This window comes from Coloeus monedula, assembly GCF_965178545.1.
Source record: "Coloeus monedula genome assembly, chromosome: 15".
NCBI lineage: Eukaryota > Metazoa > Chordata > Aves > Passeriformes > Corvidae > Coloeus > Coloeus monedula.
In genome coordinates, this window is record NC_138795.1 from 6,093,579 (window position 1) to 6,114,873 (window position 21,295).

Here is a 21,295-nt window from a genome sequence, read left to right on the forward strand (position 1 = left end):
CTGGATTTAATTTCTTAACAAAGAGATTGTTTCGCTCACAGAAGTGTGGAAACCAAACTCTTGCTGTGGAGGCTGGAGTTTCTGTTGGGATTAAAGGATCTTGGCCAATTCACCCCTAAAGATCTAACCTGTTGCCTCTTGCTACTGTATGATTTTTGTCAGGAAGAATTCACTTTCCAGTTGGCTTTGGCTTAGTGGATGTCTGTCGAACCAAAAGTATTTCTTAACATGTCACTTTGCTCTTCCCTATCCACAGTCCAGAGTGTCTCAATTTCCATTTCAAATACAGCTCAGATCTGACTGATCTTTTGCTTCTTCAACATTTTCAAGGAACTGTAAATTCCACTATTTAATTAATGGGTCAAAGAGGCTGAGCTGCCTTCATACAAAATAGAACCTTACAGTGATTAATTAAAATTGCTCTCACTGTTTCAGCTTGGTAGATAGATTTGAGCATGGCATATTCTGCTAGAGAGTGCAAAACAACGTGTGCTAAACTTAGAGAAGCAAAGGGAAATGTGATTATTACAAATGGGGGAACAATTTTTCCAGTATGCAGAGACTGATTTTTAAAGGACACTTTCAAGAGTTACGATGTACTTAAATTAAAGCCTTAATGTTCACTCCCTTATGGTGTGTGCTGGCAGATGTCTCTGGGATCAGAGAGCTTTTAACAACACACAGTTTTACCCTTTAAAGAAGAGGAGGAACAAAAATGCTATTTACATGCATTCTGCAGAGCAACAGTGCACCATGCAGTCTCCTCTGGTTCTTCTAGAAGCAGCCAAGTAATGAGAAGTAATTTCCAGAATTATGTTAACATGCTTCAAATATGCGGAAGGCAGCAAACAAATGAGCAATATTAATTTTTTTTATGCTATCAGACATATTAGGGAGAATTCTTTTGGTTTGTTGAAGGGACAAATGTCTTTCATTGGTCACTTACTTTAGACCTTTTTTCTGAAAATCTAAGATGTGGCATGACTGGAAAGAATATTGAAAGGATCCTGAATTTGAGGAAGAACAGGCTGATATCTACTTGCTTGTTTACTTGATCAGATAATATGTGCTTTGTTCTTTTTAATACAAACTTCAGCTTTTGTGGTGTGATAGCTCTGTAATTAAAATCACAATTGGGCTCATCTGTGTTTAAAGGACTTTGGGTTTTGCCTTGGTTCTCTCTCTGTGTCATAGCCATAATATACCACTGCCTAAAGAAGCATAAGTCTGAATGCTTTACCTGTTTTCTTATCAAGATAAATGATCTGGTTTTTATCAAGATGTTCAGTTAGCAACTGGGGACCTAAGGCCAAAAACCTCAACAGATGCTTGCATGGAGAAATGAAGCTGGGATATTGTCCTGGTGATGTGGCTCTGGAAGTGATGGGAGGAAGTGCCTCCCTGGGAATTCACATCACTGTGCTCCCAGTGGCTCAGCACTCATGCCAGGGAGTGGACAGGAAGCACAAGATGCTGAAGTGGTGATGCCCACTGATGCTGTGCTCCATTTCTGGGTGCCTCGTGCAGCTTCTCATTTGTGACTGCAGCCAGCAAGGTGTATTACACGTTTTCTCCTGTTCAGTATAGGGGAAGTTCAGAGGTTTCCACCCTGTGCACAGGTCTGGGACTGCACTTGTGGTGGTTCTGAGTGGTGTGGTGAGAGAATGCCAATGTAGCTGCTAGGAATGAGGGCAGCCAGCAAAATGGAATATTTTGAGTTGTTCTCAATTGTGCAGAGCTCTTATTTACTGTGTGGTTTAGTTTCTTGTGCCTTTCTTTCCGTAAAACACATTATTTCATTCTTCAAAAACCTTCTCTAGCTCCCAATGAGAGGATTCCTCGGGAGAAACAGCAGGTGAAGTTCCGACAGTGGATAATAGAAGTCATTTCCTTTGTGCATTTTAGAAACCTCAGCTTAACCTGTTTTCCTCCTTTCACGCACACTCACGCGTCCCGCCGATCTCGGATCCGCCCCTCGGTTAAAAGTTTAAATGCTGATCAGCAGGAGTTGGCTGTAATCACCCCATAAAGGCCACTGACAAACAGCTTTCCCAGTACGGATCCTGTACATGCTTTTCCCTTTCCACACTGTATTTAAATGCGGAATTAACCCCACAAACCCCCCACTAATGTGAGATCCTGACCGCAGTAGCGCTGCCATCTGCTAAAAGGTCAACAGTGCAACCCGAGGCATCAGTGACAGCAAAAGGCGGGATTGGGTTTGTGAATTGAATCCTCCTGCAGGCCATGGTGTGCCTAAGTCATATTTATTCCCCTTTGCTGCTGGATGCAGGGGTGCTGAGGGCAGCAGTGGGCGCTGCCCTGGGTGGGTGCTGCCCTCAGCACCACAAACACAAAGCCTGGAGGCTGGTTCCCTGCAGCAGCCAGCAGCCATTTCCATGACAACCAGCAAGCTGATTACTCAATTACAGCCTTCCTTCTAAAAAAGTGACATCAAGCCAAGGGGACAACACATCCTCGGCTTCCCGTGGTGCTTGACTTTCAAAGCACTGAGCTATGTTTAACTTCTTAATATACCTTGTGATTATGTTTGCCAACCTAGATCTGGATCTCCTTTTTTTTATTGTTACTATCTTCATCATTATTTTGTTCCAGTTGTTCTTTGAAATGCTAAGAACGTGAAAAGCTACTTAAAACACACAGGTTTTTCTTGCTGCAGGAAAACATGCAGATGCAACCAACACCCAGTGAAAAACCTGACTGGCACGGGAGGACTGTGACAGATGCACTTTTCGGGGAGTGCTGGAGCCATGATCTATTTTGCAAAATGTGCCAAACCTGTTACGAGAAACCTCAACAGAGCTACCCATGCTGCAGTCTCTCAAACTGAGTTTTCTCTTCATGCTGTGCAGGCTTTTCATACCTAATGTGCTCCTGCAGGTACCAGCATGCTCCTCTCAGAGCTGATGCATTTTTCATCCGTCTGCGTGAGCAGATTAGGGGATATTTTTCTGCAACTTAAGAAAGGAAAAAAGCTGAGCATACACTTGTGATACTGGTTTTCGTTGCTTTGTTTAGATCAGTTCAGATTTATAACATCAGCTGTGCACAAACTGAGGAATTTCTTTGTTTTTCATAAGGATACAATTGCAGTTATAACACCTTGGGCTGGTCAAAGTCTTCCTCATGGTGGACAAGAGAGAGCTGTACAGTGACAGACCTCCTGTACCAAGCAAAATGGAACAGCCAGGCTAAGCCAGGGAGGAAAATAGAAGCATGGAAGTAGAAGGTGGCTTTGCTGATGACCTTGCCTGGATACATAGGATCATAGAATAGTTTATGTTGAAAAGGACACCCACAGGTCATCTCATCAAGCCCTCACTCAAAGCAGGGCCAAGTCCAAGGTTAGATCTACTTTCAGAGTTAATAGACTTTTTCCAGCCAGGGAAAAGGACAGCTCAGGGCCCTTTGTAGCCAACTCTGGAGTGCTTCCATTGGCAGAAATAGCCCAGGCTCTCTGGGCCACTGTTCCAAGGTTTAACACCCTCACTGCTCTCAGTCTGCTGTCTCACATGCTCCCTGCACAGTGATACTCTGCTGCAGGTCTGCTGGAACAGACCATGGGAACATCTCTGCCTGACTTCTCATGACAGTGTTCCAGAATGAAGCTCTTTTCACATCTTCTGCCTTCCAAACTGCGTATCCAGCTTGAAGCAGCTCTTGGATTCCGGAGGAAGCTGTCCCAAAAGAGCAGTGTTATCTGAAGTGCTCACTCATGGTTCAGACAAAGAGGAAGGCATAGGATTTTAAGCCTATAACATGTAAAGGACTGGGTGCTGCTTTTTCTGTCCTGAGATAATGCCTGGGTTTGTTAGAGAAGTTTTTGCAAGTGATTTTCACTTCTCTCTGGAGGTGCCAAGGGGTTCTGGCTGTAAGGAGACTGTGTGACTCTGCAGAGACAGATTAGCAGGATGACTGACACCTTTCCAACAATTTCTTTACAATATTTCTCGTCTCTGAGTTTGGATCATCTCCCTAGACAACAAAACAGCCACTTCAACCCTCATGACCTAAGACTGAGGATTTACTTATTATATCCTAACGAGGAACCTCCTCCCAGCTGCGTTTTCAATATTAATGCTGTAGGAAAAGGAAGAGCTGAAGATGTATTTGCTGAACAGTGGTATGGCAAGGCACCCCAAAGTGTCAGTTTCTTACAATATTCAGTTTCTCAGTATAGCTGATTAAACTTACATGGGTTTCAGTTTTATAAACTACATCGCTTTCATTAATAAGAGAAGAAGAAAACCTTATTTCAGTCACTTTATTGGTACCTCTAGGAACACACTCCCAAGCTCTAGGAGGTCCTAAATCACAGATTGTGAGGAGCTGGGAGAGTTTACCAAGAGAGTGATCTTCGTTGTCCCCTTTCCCCTAAGCATTCACCACTGGCCATTATCAGGCATAGGTTAAAATTAGCCTGTTTACCTCATTTACCTGGTTTGGGGACAGAGCTGAGCAGCAGGTTTTCTGCAGGGGAAAACTCTGAGCTTCTCTTGTCTATCAGAGTGGAAGAAGCTTCCCCATCCCTCCCCAAAGGGCAGAGCTTTATCCAAAGTCCAACCCATCCAATGAATCCTACAGAAGACAGATGGGTATGTGAGCCTTTCTGATTTCCCCAGATACTCTTAAATTGATTTGTGTGAAGTATAAACAGCAACAACATGGTGAGGAGAACAGAAAACCATAGCAAATGAACTGTTTCTATGCATTTGCTCATGCCTTGTCCCTCTTCAACATTTTTAAGCTAAACCATAGCCCTTCTCAGTGAAATGATTGACTAAAAATGCCTGATTATTTCAGCATTATTTGCTTTGCGAACTGCCCCTGTTATTTTATTTCAAAGCTATGAAAATATAATCTGATTTTCCAACCCATGGGAAAGAGTAGCTGAAGATGAGGTTTTCCAGTCACCTCATTTCAGCGTGTGATGGAGATGTCAAACTGTGCAGATGAGGGAGCTGCCCTGCCAGGCATCTGTGGGAGAAGGTGCAGGGTGTGACTGGCACAGGTGTTTGTCAAGAATGTAGGGACAAGTTCAAAACACCAAATTGCTCTTTGTTGCTCCTCACTTAACGAGTCAGCTTCCCAGCCAGGCACACTCTAGAAAGGAGAGGTGGAAGGGATCAGCTGGAATATTACCTCAGCCGTGCTACAGAGTGACAGTAGAAACAAATAGGAATTTCAAAAAGGTGACAGATCTACATGGGGTGGAGGACATTCACTGACTTTGGGCCTTATAAGATGTGTAAGTGCATGAGCTGGGTATTTGAATGATGCAATAAATGCAGCAAATATAATCTTGGTATTTAGCCCAGCTGTGATGAGCTGTACCTGGTCCCCTGACCTTCTTTTCCTTAAAAAGTCACTGAGAACCAGAGCTGAGAAATCAGATCTCACTAATAATGAACAAGTACTTGTGTGCTTTAGAGGACAGGTGTGTAACTAAGGTATAGGATCTGCAGTATTTTAGATGGGCTGTGCATGGCAGGGTGCCATCCTGTCTCCTCTCAGAGTCTCAGACACACATAAGGACATTTTTTTCAGAGCACTGGCAGGAAGCTAAAGAGAATTTAGGCTGGCTAAATTTCCATGTGATATATGTTTGCATCATTATATCTTGGGAGAACACTTCCTTTCAATTACTTGGGTTTGTGAGGACATGAAGTTTTTCCTCTCTGTCACTCCTGCCTTTATCCCTTCCCTTCTCCACCCTCAGTGGCAGCTTCTTGCTGTGTAAAGGCATCAAATTAAACAGACATCCCTTCCCTTTCTCCCACCACTATTTATTTTCCAAATGGTAATGGTGAATCACTTAAGGGATCCATTTTCTGTGCATCAGGGTTGTGCAAGTATTCTCAGCACATCATTATTTTCTCTCGTGGTCATAAAGCCATGCTTCTGAAGATGTCTCCTGGGGATGATCAAGCACGATGCTGGGTGAGATGAACAGAGGCCTCCATTTTCATTTATTCTCTCTAGGATATATTTTATTTATATATTTGTATATTTTTGAGAACCTGGAGTTTAGACAGTTTAATAGACTGGAAAAATAATTGAGAGAATGATCCAAATATCTTTTCCCCCCTCTAGGGACACACAAACCATTTCATTGGAAATACAGAAGGTGGAGAAGTTTTCACTCTTTTCATTAGTGCTTTGGTTTTGTGATAACCATTCTAAAGGCAGAACTCAAAGAGAAGAAGTGACACCTGCTCTCACATGTGACAACCCTGTGTGCGGTGGGGCTTGTGCCAGGTAATGCAGACACGAATGCAGGAGACTGAACAGCTTTGCAGAGTAATGTCAGTGCAGTTTGAAATGTGTGAGTGCTTGAATCTCCCAAACATGAGGTGTGGCTGCGTGGTGGGGTTAGAAAAGAGAAACAGCAGCACTGGAGGGACCACAATGGGTCAGCAGCTGTCACACAGCACAACACTGAGCTTCACAAGCCCTCAAAATAGCTGAGAGAGACCTCAGTCTTCTATTTGATTTTAACTTTCCATCCTCTTTCATACCCCACCTCACATTTCTTGATCCATGAGCTCAAACACATCCACAAGTCATTAAAATCCTCTCCTTGGTCCACTACAAATGCACTGCATTTCAGTCAGTCTCTACTGCTCACGATGTCCATATGGGTTGGATTGGGATCTGGAGTCAGGCTTGGCTTTCCTGATTTATTAAATGAAGCAGTCCTTGTGTCAGTTGCACTCAGGTGCTGAATTTCATTCCAGTCTGTTGGGTAGTGAAAGAACAAATTCTTTGGCACTTTTACTGAAATATGTTCAGTGCACTTTCAGACACTCACTGGAATTGAGATTTGTCTTTACCATGTAATTTATGATCAAGGGAACAGAGCCAATGACTAATTTATTTTACCAAATAAGTCTTTAGTCTTTCTACTTATGTGCAGGTAATATATGTTATTATTTCTATTTTAGAAGGGTGTGATTATTCTATAGTGCTTTCCAGCATTTATATCACCTTTGTTCTTCCCCAGGTGAAGAAAACACAGAACATCCGCTTGCAGAATTCCTGTACCTCCAATTTCCCATCATTTTCCCTAATTCAGGTGATATCAAAACAAAGTATAATGAAAATGGGAAGCCAGAAAATCCAGCCCTGTTTGGGGGTGTTGAGTTTCATTTTACAGCCTCATTACAGCTGTTGTCCTGACTATTAATTTGTTCTGTGTTGGGAGATTTTACTTTCTCTTGTTGAATGTTAAAACATTATTAGCAGCAAATGCCCTCCACAAACCTGGCACAACAATCCTGTCAGAGACAACAGATACTGGCAATGCTCTGACCTGTGTGATGTTCTGTGCTTCAGTTCCCTAAACCATGCAAATCAGCTGTCACTCAGAACCTCTTCATTAGACCCTCAGTAATTTCTGAAGTAAATGAAGAATCAACATCAGCCACTCCTAATTAGCAGACTTTTCTCCTGGGATATCTCACAGAAAGGGTACAGGAAAGAAAGAAAAGAGGGAACATCCTCACCAGTTCAGTCGGAACCTCAAAGAAGAATCTATTCATTTAGGACACCTACATGTGAATGAGCCCCCATTGTGCTGGGGGGTGCACAGACACAGGATCTGTTGCAGGGGAAGCAATTAAAACATCAAGAGGACCTCAACAGTTACTTAAAGACCCCTAGGACTGGATGGATCCACAGCCAGCAAAAGAAGGTCCTGCCTCCTGCAAGCATGAGGGTGCTGAGATCAGTCATCTATTTCCAGTGGTTTTATTCTATCTTTTGTGACATTATGAGAATACAAATTAAGAAAAGCAAAGATGAGAGATCTGCTTCTCTATCCAATACAGTGTTTTATATAGAAAGCTGAACAGGAACACTTCATCAAACTGCTCCATCTGTGTCAACACTTCTGATGGCTTGAGATGGCACCACTAATGCCTGGACATCCATCACACCTCTGTAACAGCAAGGTACCCCAAGGAATAATTCAGGTGCCTTCTCCCAGGATATTGCTCAGTGTAAAGTCAGTATTTTAATGGCTTGTCCAATGGGGATATTGCTTATGACAGTTTCATACAGCTGCAGTATTACTGCTATTTATCATCAAACCCCTCTGATGGCGCTGTGTCCTCGTGTTGCCCTTTCGTGCATTGGAATGCTTGGTCTCTATTTCCACTCTGTAGAATAGAGAGGGAGGAGAAGGTCAAATCCATGACCCTGGGGAGAATATCTTCACAACCAGCATTTAGAAACCAAGATGAGATGCTTTGGATGACATCTTTGCTACCCTGTACATATTTTCCACAGCACTAGTCTGGCTACCATGGAGCGATCTAGATCCCAGACAATCTCATATCTTGCTCAGAGTTTCAGCAGAGTGCCTTTGGCAGGACATTTGGGTTTAGCTCAACAGTTATTCAGGTACCTGGGCATGTAGTGGATTTTTTTAGCTGTAGAGGTAGATGAAGTTTGTGAAGATCTAAGTGCAGAGGTTGCTAAATCTCTTTAACTGATGTCAGTGTCTGGGAAGAGTGCTCAGCATCTGCTGTAAAACGTGCTCTTCAACAGTCTACCAATGTTTGGGAACAATGGGTTTATTTTAGTTCCTTTTGCTATGTTTATATAGCCTTTGCAACAACTTACACAAGCATAAGAGTCCTTATCCAGTGTTAAAATGTGTTCTCCACATTTTATAAAATGTCCGATGTTTTCTCGCTGTTTCTAAATTGTTCATCTCAAATGAAGGCTGATTTTCCAGTGATTCACTTCCAACTTTTGACAGCGTATTTTCTGCCTATAGAGGTACTTCAGAGAGAAGTGAGGAAAAAAGGATTTTTAATGAAATAAAGGTACAATAAATATACCAGAACAATGCATTTTACAGCTATGTCTCCTGCCTTTCACTGGGAATGTCATCATCTGATATCATGGCAGTAAGATACAGAATTTGAGATCTGCCTTTACAAAACTGTGAGGAATTGGGTTGCTTCAGAAAGCCTCCTGATGAACTGACATGACATTCCTTCCTTGTGGTTGTTTCTGCTACTGATTTTTCCACAGATTCTTCTTGGTGGGTTCTACTAGAAATGCCAGTTCTTTTCAGTTTGAGGAGAAGGAGAAAAAAAGATGATTATAAATAAAGGGGGAGGGGAAAATAAGAAAATATTTAATCCTCCTTAATGATAACTTCATTATATCTTCTCATTACAGTAATTGCAGGTTTAACTAACGATTCTCCCATTGTGCAAACTCTGGAGAGGCTGGGAATTTAATAAACAGTTAGAATAATACCACACAATGAAGGCAAAAGGTGAAATTGCTACTTGGATGCATCTCTTTCAGCTAAACTGTGCAGGATCAAGGGGTCACTCAGCAGAGATAATTGTTAATGTGGCTCCGAGGGACAGCCAGGCAGTCAGGCAGACAAACATCCCTGTGTTCTATTGGCTTGCCATTTGATTGCAACTTCAGTCCTTGATTACACGTCAGAAATTATAAATTGATTAATACTTAGACACTCGCTGAAATGGACAGCAAGGAGGGGACACCAAAGCAAGGCCATTGCATTCACCTGCAGGTGACCTTCAGAGCAGGAGAATTTGCAGTTCTGTCGTGGTCCCATTTAGAGTTATTTCATTAAAGTCAAGACAGGAGCAGGATGAGCTCAGGCCCCAGGTGCTGCACAGGGAATCGAACAACAGGAGTTCGGTGCCGGCTCTGCAAAAGGTTTTGCTTTTGCCTAATCTGCAAAAGATTAAGTGGAAGGCACTTAATCTCTCCCTCCTTTCATTCATCATCTGTAAAGTGACGGCGAAAGGTTGTTTTCTACAAATCTGCCTGGGCAGAGCTTCTTGCAGCACAGAATCCATACACAAGACAGATTTTACACTGAGAAGAACCTTCTGAAACTTTCCGATTCCGCAGCCAGTAATAATGCAGCTGTTGTTAAGATGTGAAGACCTAGAGATCTTTTGTATCAGTATTGATTTACAGTTTCAAGACCAGGGAGTATGATCAAGTCTGAAGCTACCACAAAACATAGACACCAATTTAATTTCAGCAGCAACTGACTGGCAAGAAAGATGTCATTACCAAACAATTTGTTTAAATCAGAAAACTTTCATACCTCTTTTTGCTGTCTTTTTTTTTTGTCTGGTGTGCATTCCTGGAAGCATGAAAGCAAACCAAGATGGAACATCATCGAGAACAAGTATTCCATTACATTTCGCTTGTTTCTCTGTATCATTACATAGTATTTATTTGCTTATTTTTGTACTATCTTCTAGTAACCAACATTTGAAGTTTTAAACACCTTTTAGCTTTTTAAATTTATCAAAAATGTGAACTTCCATCACAGTATCTCTCATAGGCATGGTTAGAGAATTTTCTGTCCCAAACACACCTAGCCCCAAATTGTTCTATCTGTTCACAATCAAAACTAGTAATGAATAGCATACCTTATTCTTCTTCCTGAATTTGCTCAAGGAATCATTGCTATTTTACATAAATTACAGTTCTATATTAAAAAACAGTGCACTGAGGTTTAAATATTGCTCCCCCAGCTGGAAAAGTACATTTAATTTGCAGTGGGTTAAGGTCTGCATAAAATTAAATACTGAAACATTCATTAGGCTGTCCTGGCTAGCATATAATTCTGCCCAGTCATGTTGAAAGAGCATCACTGTTATCAAGAGGCAGATGCAGTCATCCCTGCTGTGTGGGGAGTGTTAAAAAGAGACCCTTGATTAAAGGGTGACTCACAAGAAACGCTTGGGGAGAAATCTTGAGGGTGATAAAATCACCACAGAGAGTCTGGGTGCATAACAATAGGGTAGGCACAAAGCATCCTCCTCCCCAGCGAGAGCTGTATTCAAGGTGACGATTTTTCTTGTGGCCCGGATCCCAGCTGCAAGGCAACATCTTGGCAGGTCCGATGGATGACACACAGTGACGAAAATCCTTTAAGTTCATCTTCTGATTTCACCTCTTCTTTTATCTCTGAGCCTCGAAACTTGCATTGTCTACAGTAAGGTGACTTCAGGACAAGTGACAAGTAATTAGGTGTTTGGATACTAAAACCTGATTTATTACTGGCCTTTCTGCGTACTGCAGGGCAACGTGTGGGAATGCCAGAGCATCCCAGGGAGCTGGTAGCTACATCTAAGCAATAGAGAGATCCTGGCCCCCGGAGGAGGAGGAACACATCTGTGAGTGATAACACCCATCTCTACCATCACCAGCACCCTTCAGTCCAAGGCTGGGGGAAAGCTTTTATCTGGGGAATAAATCCTTCAGATACTGGCGTGGCTGGACAGTGAGGAGAGCCTGGAGGGGGAGATCTCACAGTGAAACCTCTCCTGTTTAAAACAAAGGCTCTTTGCTCCAGGACTGATGGCCAGGGCAGACTCTTTCTTTCCAACATGTCACACCTAGTCTAGGAGTTTGTGCTCCTGCGTTTTGCCTGCATTCCTTGCCTTCAGATTTTCCAGCTTCCACTGCTCTGACTCTAACTCAAATTCCCTTTTCAGCTGTGACTCATAAGCACTTTGCAGTGATTTTGTAGCACAAACCCTTAAAATGATTAAAATCTCTGGAAAATCACCACCTAAAGTTGAATGAAGCTTACAGCCACAACCCTAGGGAGGGGATTACCCAGTAGTGTCTTCAGCTAGACAGGTTCTTTGAATATGGGTATTTTTGATGCAGTTTATGTTAGAGAACTCTGAAAACCTTCTGAGCAGAAATTCAGGTATACACTTGCTAGAAACTGACACTGTAAACTTTTCTTTCAGGGAGACTGATGTGCTTGTTTAAGAAATCTCTGTAGAAAATTAAAGCAAAAGTAATTTTCAACAGAGGATAAGAAACAATGAGGAATAAATCAAATTTGGTGACAATTGGTTGCTCAGTAGCTGAGTGAGATCACAGCAGGTCTGTGCTTTATGGCCCTCTGGAAAGTTACTCAGCCCAGTACCAACCACTTTGAATCAGGAGGAGATCCCATATCAGCACAAGAAAGTTGTATGAACTGGATCCTTCTCCCTTTAAACACAGGAACTGGCTCTTGTGTCATGCTGGCTGCAGAAGATATTTATGGCATTGCTCATGTGTTTTTGGGAGAATGCAAGGAGCATAGCCCATAGCAGTGGAAAGGCAAAGGGTCTCCCCAGGACTGAGTGCAGAAGACAAGAAATTCTATTATCATGAGGGCGTGGTGCAGAGATGCCAGATTTCAGTGTTCGGTCTTGCTTTGGAAGCAGCATGGATTGTGTATTCTTGTTTTTCAGGACCCAGATGGGTCTGTCTTTGTGGTGTTGTTCTGGTCAGTACACTCTCACCAGCCCTGCCACATCTGGCCATGGGGAATTTATAATGGGGGGGAAATAAAAGATTGAAATTCCAGCACAGACTTCTAACTTTCAACAGTGAGATCCTTTGGATGAGTTTGGGAAAACTCATCTCAGTGCCAACCCCAGGAGGATCCATTCAGGCCCCTTTGTTTCTTTCCCTCCTAGTGAACCCTGCAGACAAGCACTCAGCAATTAGTGTGATTTTGCGCCCTAATTACACCATATTATTGTTATCTTTATGAAAAATAGACCTGCTGCAAGTCTAGAATCAGTATTCCTCCTACACTTCTCCTTAAGCTACTTTCCCTGCAGGCGCACTCTCTCTCTCCCTCGCTCTCCTCGTCTCTCTGCTTTGCTGGTAGCTTTGGTTTAGACAGGAATATTTTTCTCTCAGTCACTGCTGAATGAAACCCTCTGCTTTTTGTGTCCTGTACTGAAAAGGAGAAATCTTCATCAAAAATAGAGAGTGGCTCAGTGTGAGAGGACAGGTACAAACATTCCTGACAAAGCTACAGAATAAAAGGCAGGGAGAGGGGGAGGAAAAGATTTGCTGCTTTGCAATGGATGCTGTTTGGAGAAGATTGTGCCTGTGAACCACGTTGGCATGAGAGTGGATGTAAAAGATAGCAGCATGGGAGAGACAGAGGTAAAGGCATCTCTGTGTGTACTGGAATCCACGGGGAAAAGGGGGAATTTCCCAATTCTGGAATTAGAAGATTAACTGGGCCTTAAATTTCCAAGAATGTAAAGGTATTAGCAGGAACAGAAAGGCATTCCCTTGATTCATATCCTTGAGTGTGGGGCTGCTCCTGTTCATGGATCCCATGGAAAGCTCTCACCTACAACAGGCAGGTGGAGAGCTGATGTCTCCACGTGCCGTAAACACAGCTCCAGGAGGTTTCAGGCTTGCTGCCCTTTTCCCACAGCACATGCCATGGGCCTAGCCAGGAATCTCTGATGTGCCTCTTCAGTGTCCAAGCTATTGCACAAATGTAAAAAATCTTCTAATTCTGGGCGGAGGGAATTTCCAGGTGGAAAGGAAGATGTCCAAGGAACCCAGATGCTCTGGCATGGCTGTGCAGAATGGGCTAAGTCAGAGCATGTCTGGGTGCTCTGCCTGGCAGAGCAGCTGTACCTGACTTTTTGGACCAGCAGCAGATCTGCTGAGCTGTGTTCATTGGCTCACCTTTGGCTTGGCAGCTCTCTGCATATTAATAACTGTAGCTTCTCAGCTGGATTCTCAGTTCATTGCATAAGATATTATTTTTTTCCTCTCTCCAAATTCTTTTGTCCCTTTTCAATATTTGAGGGGTGCTACCTGTCAGTCTGAACCCCTGAGACCCCCAATGCTGCACACGTGGGAATGACCCTTCCTGCTCAGTCCCTGCAAGCCTCAAACACAACTTAATTACTCAGAACAATTGCTCCTGCCTTTATCATGAAGTGTTCTTTGGTCTTGCAGAAAGGCTTGTGAATTCAGTGTGTTGTCCACTATTTTCAATCTATTTTAACCAATGCAATCACAGGAGTGGCCAGGGACAGGAACCATCTTTTTCTGGATTGTGGTGTAGTGCTAAAGGCTTTGATTCTCCACAGAGCTCCAAAGAGCTACTGGAATAGAAAGGATAGACCAAAAACAGCTTCTGCCAACATGAAAAGTTGAGCCATGAGACAACGATGCATTCTTAAAAATTTACTTCTCCAGGGATTTGCTTCTACAGCCCAGCTGTCAGTAGTATCTAGGCTGTAAAGTTAATCTGTAAAGGTAATTTAGGCACATCTGGATGGGTTGGTCATCAGTTCTTGCATCTGCAAAATACTGCAGAACTGCTGCTGGTTTTGAAGGAATTCAGCCAAGAGGTTGGGAAGCTTCTGCCATTTTATTGGCCAATAATTGCAGTGTAACAATAGCTCTGTGCCTTGCAAAACATATGTTAGGAAAGTTACTAACATCACTTTCATATTTCCCCCTTGCAATTAGTTTCCTCAGTGTAAGTGAAACCCTGAGAAAAATCAGCCTTTCCTGAAGGGATATCTGGGTACTTTTCAATGCTTTTCCAGAGGGAAGCTGAGTAGTAAATGTTGTATTTTGTTTTCCAGATTTCAAATGCCCATCAAGCCTTTGAAAAGTGTGTTATTTAGCTTGTTATTAATAATCTGGCTGTTAGCTTGGATTGCTAAATGAATCTGCAGAAAAATAATGTGTGTACTCCAGTTCCTCAATGTTTAGACTCATCCAAGCGTTTAAGAACTGTCAAACAAAATACACTGTATTCAGGGGAGTGCATTCATTGAAAGATTAAATTAGGTACTGCAGTAAAGCCCCCCCATTGCAGTGGAGAGGCATTTCATGCTAACAAATAACTACAGCACTATTATAACAAGACCTAGAGGCATGTGATTTCAACTCACTGCACATCTTCGCTCTCTGGGTGCCTGTAATTTTTTTTTTTTTCCCAGGCTGATGAAAGTGGTTGACATGGACAGAGTTGTACCCTTAAACAGTTTTAAAAGATTTTGTAGTATTTCAAAGACTGTCTACAGAGTGGTTTCCCTGACCCATACCTGTGGTTTCCTTCCCATCTACTTCTTTTGAAGCACTGAGAAGTTGATATGTCTCAACTTTTGTGCCCAAAAAGTGCTCTCTCCCTGTGCTTCCTGATATGCTCCCCAGTTTTCATCTCTTCATGGCTTTTTCATGTCTTTATTTGTGTTTTCCCAGCAGGCAGCAAAGCCTAGATAACCTGTGCCACCTGACTTTTTAAGGTAAAATCTGTGTGTCACCTCCTTTGAGACTTGGACACAATCCCTGCTTTTTTTCTCCTTATAAAACGGGAAATAAATTTTCTTTATCCTTTAAAATATGGTGTCTTTAAAGGAATATTACCTCCTTTCTTGCCTGTATTTCAGATCATAAACCAAAGTTCCCAGGAAAGCCAAAAGGAAAAAAAAGTCCAATTTATGGCCAGCCACAACTGTGCTTTCCAAGATGTGAATCTAACACAGCACTTTTCACGCTTGCCTAATATTCAGGGCTTGGTTTTCCAGCTCTGGCTGAACCCAGCAGAGTTACCCCTCTGTTGACATGCGGGGCCTAGAACAAGAAATAAACTTAAATGCTGCTGTAAAGGATGAGACAGCTTGTAAAAAATGTGGTACATTCAGCAATTCAACCACTGAGCACCAGCTAAACAAATATTCATGTGGAAGCAAAAGCATCCTGACGTGGGGTTGTGTACTTTTGCCATCCTAAATACTCTACAAATGTCTCTGTGGGAAGTATCAAAGATGCCTTATAGTACCAGACAGGTTATGAAGATGGTTCTTTACCCAGTTGGATACAGTGACTTGTGTGTAAATGGAGGAGGGTGAATAACAAACACTAAATAATTTATTCAAGGAATCTCTTAAGTTTTTTCCTGCAGCCCTGATTTGGTGAATGTCTGTGCACACAGGGATTGTTGTGCCTGGCTGTTGTCATGCACTGAGAATCCAATGATGACATTTCAGAGCTCGATTGCTATTGATTCCAGGTCATTTAGGTCACTGGAAATGTTCCACTTCCTCCCCAGTGAAACTGAGACCAAAGAGATGCATTTCAAGATACCATATGCACCCCATATGCAGAACACAGAGATAATTGTGAGCATCTCAGGGCTTAAACTGGACTTACCAATATCAGTATAAACAGAAGCAGTGGTGGGGATTAAGCTGCTGTTCTGGGCCATACTCCAGCTGTAAAAAATACCAGGTTTCCTTCAGGAAACAGTGTTCAGGAATGCTGTATGTGCATCTGTTTTATGGGCAAAACCTTTGTCCTGTAGCACTGTACAAGTAAGGGAAGCTCTCAGCAGGCAGGGGCTGTATTTCATGCACTGAATCCAAAATACATTTGGGCAGCACAGTCCTACCCTGGCAGGAGGCTGCGTGCTGGCAGCAGCTATATGTGCCTTAGTGTTTGTCTGCATCAAGCTCTGACAAAGGAGCAGCCAGTGTAAACCAGAGATGAACAAAATTAAACTCTGTCAAGAATTCCCATCCCATCTATGTCAACAGCCAACCGTATTATTTTAGGGACTCCTCTTTCTCTCTGGCGTGAACAGGGTAATATTTCATAAATCAAGGCTTGGTTATCAAGTGAAATGCTCGTTTCTAACCACATGATGCTGAGGCTGCCAGGCTGTGACTGGAATGGCACACAAATAATGCCGGAGCGGCTGAGCCCCTGCAATCCCTGACGGTGGAGCATGGAAAGAGCCTGGTTCCTGAGGAGGATCAACCCCCAAAGAGCGTTTAGTCTGTGCTCTGGCATGGATTTGGAAAGGGTGACCTTATTTACCTTTCCACTGCAGTGGACTGAGCTCCTCTGATAGAAGCCAGCCCAACCTGCAGCACTCCCAAAGCTTTTCTGTAACATTAGAACAAAGGAGGCGAGCCAGCCGCAGTCTGTAGCCACCTAATTGAAAGTTTCTGAGCCTGTCAGGGCTGTGTTATCCCGGCTCTCTGGTGAAAACAGTATATTCCAAGTTTCTCCCAATTATAGCTACCCACAGCACCAGCAGCAGCTCCTGCAGCCGGGCTTGGTCCTCCCACACACCCGCTCCTCGCTGGGTTGGTGCCTCAGGATGGAGTTGCCTGGCAACAAGACTCTGCATCTTTGGGAGACAAAAGCTATTATTTCTGTCACACAGATGTGCTAATGTGATTATTGACTGGAGGGGGGCACAAACACAAGACAGGTCAGATTTCTGATACTTGAAAATTCCCAGGCAAGAGGATTTTAAGGGAGAAAGGCAGAGAACCTGAGGGAATGGCATCAAGGCAGAGGGAGGAGGCATGGAACTGTCAGGTACAGTGTGAGATAAGGTAAACCTGCTCATACTTTTTTCTGGTAAAACAGTTTAATCCAAAAAAGTAACAACGAAAAGACTGGTTTGGTGTGTTTTAACTGATGAACTTTTACTGAGTCCCTCCTGGGTTCCTGCACCTGGTTTGGTGGCCACAGAGAGCTGACCCCAGTACTTGGGGGTACTGAGCCTGCTGCTCTGGAAAAGCTGGTGGTACAACAACTGGGTGAACAGAAGCTTCCAGGACCTTGCCGATGCTCAGCCAGTTCCAACCTTCCTGGCTAAACACTGCTGACAGAGATGTTCATTCCACCAGCTTCATGCCAATTTGGATCAAAACCAAATGGCAAAAAGAAATAGAAACTTTCTTTTTCCCCTGCTGCCTGCGTTTCAATGTTTCTAACTCACTTTTTAAGTAGAACCAACGAAAAATCTCCACAGTGAACACCCCACTGTCCTTCCTCTGGGATTCTATGAAGCTGGCTTGTGTAACGCCTTTCTCTGTACAGGTCTGTGGGAAGAGCTCTGGCTTCTCCTTGCAGGAGGTGTGGGATGCTGGATGCAGTCCCTGTGCCTGGTTTGCAACGTTGCAGCTCCGTGAAACTCCACCCTCTGGCACCGAGGAAAGCTGCTCGATGGCACACGGGGGTTTGGTCACTCTCAGGTGTTAAAGTGCTGTTCACACCTGCCCAGCTCATGGTGCCCCTGCTCCTGTGTTGTTGGGAGGTGTTTTGATCTGTGCAGAAGTCTTACAACAAGTTATTTTTCATGGCTTTGCACATATTTGCACTCAAGTTAGCTTATATGAGGGCTAGGGTTGCTTGTCCTATAAATGAGTAGTCTAGGGCTGAGGCCAGTAAATGAAATGTAGGGTTTTATTTGAACTTCTGTGTGGATCAGTTCTGTTTTTCTAAACTCCAGTGTTTCCACAAAAATCCGTGAGGCAAAATGGATTCATTTTATTGCTGCAGAAGTCCCGACCCTGTAGCTGCACACTCCCTGTGAGTTGTGCTGTTGACTGCCTAACAAAGTCTGTTGTAGGCTACACACAGCTGAGGCTGACCCTGCTCCTTGCCTGGATTTCTCTCATCATTAGCGCTTTTTAAATGGGCAGGTAATTGACAATGCAACCAAAGTACCCAAACAAATATCAACGCAACGAGCAGGACTGCTTAAAACTGAAAGAAAGTCATTATTCACATCATGTTCGTGCTCTTTTGGTGGGTTAGGAGCCTTGCAGTGACACTGCTGGTTTTGTTGCAGTTTCTCCTGCTTGCTATTTTTCTAGCATAAGTTGTGCTGCTCAGAGTAATGAGGCATGACAAGGCACCACAGGAGCTGCCCTCTCGGGGAAAAGCATGGCCCAGTGCTGTTTCCCCAGTAAAGAGAATTCTAATGACCAGAGCATGAAAGGCAGTTTTCTGCTCTCTTAAAATGTGAATTAACAGGAGGGAGGTCAAGACAGGAGTAACAAATGTCCCCTGATCCCTACCTGAAGCTTCAGTCACACCCAGAGCAAAATGCTGACTGTGTGAAGTGTTGAGGGCAATTATTTCTTTTCCTCTTTCCCAGAAAAATAATCTCAAATGTGTGAGAAATAGAGACAGGTGAAAAGTCTTTTTCTGGGGGGAAAAGAGCAGATTCCAGTATTTGTCTCCTTTCCAGAATGAAATGAAGACCTGTAAAAGAGCCTGTGAAAAACAAAATAAGGGGAGCACAACATAGCAGATTTCTGGGGTATTTTCTTTGGCTCCTATTTTGTTTTGGCTTCCATTTCAATTTGGAATGGCTTGAAAAGGTGAAAATCTTTCCACTTTGTTGGAAAAAAAACCCCAAACTACAAAACCCTTGTCTTGAATGGAGGCATTTTTCTCCTGAATTTTCAGATAGGCCATCCAACCAAATGAAATTGGGAGAGTCAACATGCAGTTTATCCAGCCTGAAAGGTAAGTTTAAAAAGATCTCTTGAGCTCTGCATGAGGTACACATATGTGTGTATATATATATAAATGCAGTAGTTGAATGGAAATGAGGTGTCTCAGCATTACACCCTGAAAAGTACCCTGTATGCATGTCTCCAAGTCTTAGAGAAATGCAATAAAAGGATCACTGCTGTAACTAAATTTCTATTCAGGAGAGGGATTTGGTTTTAATTTTTGCTTTTCCTCCCTAGCTGTAACTGTGGCTTGAGTGCTAGGATGTGAAAGAACCTTCAGATCAGATACTGGGGTTTTCAGTGGTGTGTGTCTCTGGGAGTGGGAGGTGAAATGGAAAATAATAGAGGAACTCAGTTAAAAAATAAAAGAGGGTGGATTTTTTCATAAGTTAGAAACTGAAGGTTGGAGCCCTAAGAGGGAAGTAGAAAACATAGCTGCCCTTAATGAAATATTTAAGTAGAAGGATTGAACTCAAGACATGCTTCTATCCAGCAGTGAAAGAAGCTGAGAATCCCTGCTGAAGGGCTGCATCTGTTATGAAAATCATCTTCCAGCCATGGCTTCAGTCTCTTTTGCAGGAAATCAATTCCTTGGTGAAGCTACTTCTCACTTACAGTGTAAGATACAATAATAGACTAAGAGAAAAATGCAGTTTTGGCACCTTTTGGCTTAACCTACTTGAAAATGAACTTCTCCAGCTTCTGAAATGAGCAAACTTCTCTGCAAGAAGGGTTGCAAGGGGAAGCCAATCTGTTTGTAGAGCAGTGATGAAGTGTGATAAATTCAGATCTCAACATTTTTGGTTTATTATAAGGTTGTCACTCAGGCAAACTTCTCATTCTCCTTAATAATCACCGTGCTTTGATGGGAACTGAGCACAGGCCTCAGGATTTTTCCATATAGCCTAACAAATCCTCACAAATATTGATTAAAACTGGAGTGAAGGTAGCAGGAACAGCCAAAGCTGACTGCCTAATGCAGTGATTTATTACACACACTATGTTTTTCCTTTGGCTGGTGTGCACACAGGCTCCCAACACCAGCCCTGAATTAAAGGAATTATTCCGTGCAGCCACTCAACAAATTCTGACTGATGCAAATACTTCTCACTGAAGGAACTGAGTCACAATTTCACAAACAAACCTTTTTCCAGCTTTAATTGCTTAAAAGGAAGGGAAAAAAAAAAAAAAAAAAAAAAGAAAGAAAGAAAAAGGAACATTTGAACATTATTTCTACTGGCGCCATCTGGTGATTTCCCGGCAAGGGCTCAGGCTCCCCAGCCAAATGCCACAACCAGCAGTTCCTCCTCAAAGTGTTCCTGTACGTGCTCCCCCAGAAGTTTCTGCCAGTCTGAAATACAAGGAGATAATTCCAGCTTTATAACTACTCACTTACTGCGCAGAAATATAAGTGGAATTCGGTTCTGTGCCATTAGTCCTCTCTCTCCCCTACTTATCTCAGTGCCTCTTCCTAAATCTGATGTATAAAGATCAGCACATCCCTTCCTGAGGGGCTGTTAACATTCTTGGCAATATGAGCTGGAAAACAGCATTGGGGAGGATTAATCCATTCCAGTCCATCCAGCAAAGCAGAGCCCAGCTCCTGGTTTTCCAGACCCATGCTCCTACCACCAGAGCATATTTGCTGTAATAATCTAATCTCTCCCACCATTAATTCTGCACCAGTTTCTCTGTTTTGGTAATAAACTCAAAAGCCAGCCTTGCTGTAAGGAGGATGGACTCAGAGATATCCTGCTTTTAAAGCAGCCAGAAGTGTTGTGGCTTTTATTTCATGGAGGTACTGGGACAGCTGTACCTCTTTAGGCTCCCTCTGCTCTTCTCCAGGCAGGAAGTTCCCCTGCTCCCTCACTTCCCAATGAAGTTTGTGAAGAAATTAACAGGAAAGTTTACAACCTCTCTTCCTTTTACCTAAACATCCAGAGAAGTGGATGTTCAGGTAAGGAAGAGAGGCAGAAAGAGCAGTGACAGGATAGAGGAGGCTCCTTTACATCCCCTGCAGGCTCACAGAAATCAGGAAGGGCATGGAAAAGGCAAGGATGCATGGAACTTGGTGTTAGATGGTCTATCCTTACAGCACGGGAAGAGTTTGGCCTCCCTTATAACAGTGTAAAAGAAGTGTTTGTCCAAAAGGAAGAAAA